Raw genomic sequence first — 2,872 nt, forward strand, 5'->3', positions numbered from 1 at the left:
CAAATTGCACGACGAAAACATGTATCGTCGCGCAATGCATATTTTTTATTTTTTATTTTTATGTTTTTCTGTTTTATTTGTATGTATTGTAAAATTTTATTTTATTATAAATAAAAACTCAAACCTAATTAAACATTAAAATAATTAACAAAACTAATTTACTATCCCAAATAGAAATTATAATTAATGTAAATATTAATACTCATCCGCATAACATAAATTTATTAATTAAATATAAAGTCCACAAAATCTTATTTCAAAAAAAAAAAAAAAAGCAACCTTCCTCAACTTCAATCCTCCGTCGCCTGCAACACATTAAACTTCTACTGCCGGAAACTCTACTTGAAAAGCCTATCCACATAAATCCGTTGCTTCTCATCAGTTTCATCAACATCCCAATGAACCTACATTAATGGCAATAACAATAAATTAGTAATTTAAAAAATATTACGTTTTAACAAAAATAATTGTTCATTATTTACTACAAACTTACCGATAACTCCCTCAACATAGACTTCTTCAACTCCTCAAGGACCTTTTTCCAAGACTCAAACTCGGCAGAACAATCCCTTCGCATCAAATTCCCAATGTCATACCTAAATTCGGCGTACTCCTCAGCCATATTTTTGCCTTCAAAGTACGGCACTTGCTTTCGTCGATACCTCTCTGATCGCACTACAAGTTTCTTTTTGCCAGAAACTTCTCCAGAATCGGCCATTCTTTTTGAAACAATTTTTTTTTGAAAACTAGGGTTCTAAAACTGTGCTTATATAGCACTAGGATATCTTTGCGTGACAAACAAACACATTCATTGCTCAAATCTCCATATTTGTTGCGCAAAACGCGTCAGAAATGCGCAATAAATGGGAATGTTTGAAGGCAATTGGACTGTGGTTTGTGTGACAAACATTTGCTATTCGTTGTGCAATATATTTAGCGACGAATGGAATGATTGTAATTATAAAGTTTACATAAACATAGATATATGTTTACGTAAACTTTATAATTACAAACAAATATTCAGTTAAATATTTATTCTAAAAATAATTAATACCTTAAATATTTATTCTAAAAATAATTAATAATTGAAATATTTATTCTATAAATAATGAATACCTTAAATATTTATTCTATAAATAATTAATGCCTTAATCCATACAATTATTTTGAGCATAAGCACGATATTCATTGAAGATGGAAAATACATACAAACCGAGGATAGGGTGCTTACATTAGGCCTCAATAAAAAAACCAAATAGGAATTAAAGCCTAGTTAAGTCCAAAAGCATAACTTACGAAAAAACCTTCAATTTAAATATTGTCCTCACAAACATAAATTTAAAACTACTATTTCGACGATCCTTCATTCTGCTGGGTGTCATAACGCCACCGATTGTAACCTATCTCCAACGCATCTTCCATCAACTTCATCAACTATTCGTTCTTATCATCATCAAGAGTAAACTTACACTGTTACACATATATGCAAATAATTAATTCCAACATATAACTAAAAGTTTCACAAACTTAGTTATTGATTCCTCAACAATATACTTACAAATAGTTCATCCATCATAGCCTTCTTCACATTCTCGGGCACATCTTTCCAAGAACGCCACTCAGCAGTGGGACAATTATTCCCCATGTCTACAGAAATCGCATGCGCGAACTCAAAATGTTGCCTTAAATCATTCGGGTTGGCGGCGGGCACACTCTGATGCTTATTTTTATCCTCCATATGTTCTTGAAGAATAAGGAGAACAAAATTGTGAAGACTAAGGACAACAGAAGCGCATATTTATAGGAAGGTTAGGACCTTTGCGCCAGAAAGGTTTTATCGTGCAAACATTTGTATTAAATGCGATATTGATTCCTCTGATTCAGCTGCATTGAATGGCCTGAGTGAAAACTGACAGTAACTTGTGCGACGAACCCTTGGTCGCGCAAAGGTCCCCTTTTTGTCGCACAAGTTTTTCGCACAAAAAAAAAAAAAAAAACCGCGCTTTCTTACTGACTTTATGCGACGACAACAAATATTCATAGCGCGACGAACATTTTCGTCGCGCAATTTTATTTATTTATTTATTTATTCTTTTCTATCCTGTCTATTTTGCGCGACGAAACATTTTTTCCGTCACGCAAGGACGTCTTGTGCGATGAAATATTGATAGTCGCACAAAATATCGTCGCGCAAGTTGTTTTTTCTACTAGTGTATGATTCCAAAGCTAAAGAATACAAAGTTGTGCGAATTGTAGAAAATTATGATTGTGAGTATTCAGATGGTGAAGAATCATATATTGAGTATATTGCTCTTCCTTACACGGTTGAGGTATACACCACGGCTGCTAACTCTTGGAAAGAGATCAAGATTGAATCAAGTAAAATATTATCATCTTATGGCTTTCCCTATTCTTGTTCAGTGCACTTGAAGGGATTTTGTAATTGGTGGTCAGGCGATGAAGAGGAATACATATTTTCATTTGATTTAGCTGATGAGATATTTGATTGGATAGAATTACCTTCTAGGAGAGAGTCTGGTTTTAAGCGTGATGGTATTTTTTGTGTAATGAATCCATCATTTATTATTGCACTAGTTACGAAGAGAATTCCAAATTATTTGAGATATGGGTAATGGACGACTATGACAGAGTTAAGAGTTCATGGACAAAACACCTAACCGCTGGACCCTTTAAAGGTGTTGAGTTTCCATTGAAACTTTGGAAACGTGACGAGCTTCTTATGCTTGCCTTTGATGGAAGAGCCACCTCTTATAATTCTAGTACCGGAAATCTCAAGTATCTTCATATTCCTATTATTATTAATAGGAACAGGGTTGTAGATTACATGAAAAGTATTGTTCCAATCAACTGA

General features: G+C 33.5%; 1 pseudogene; it reads left to right on the plus strand.

Annotated features, from left to right (window-relative positions):
- The first annotated feature begins 863 nt into the window (after positions 1 to 863).
- LOC103927281 lies at positions 864 to 2,872 on the plus strand (annotated as a pseudogene).

Source organism: the organism of the source record quoted next, unplaced genomic scaffold, assembly GCF_019419815.1.
Source record: "Pyrus x bretschneideri cultivar Hongxiangsu unplaced genomic scaffold, Pyrus_bretschneideri_v1 Contig71, whole genome shotgun sequence".
NCBI lineage: Eukaryota > Viridiplantae > Streptophyta > Magnoliopsida > Rosales > Rosaceae > Pyrus > Pyrus x bretschneideri.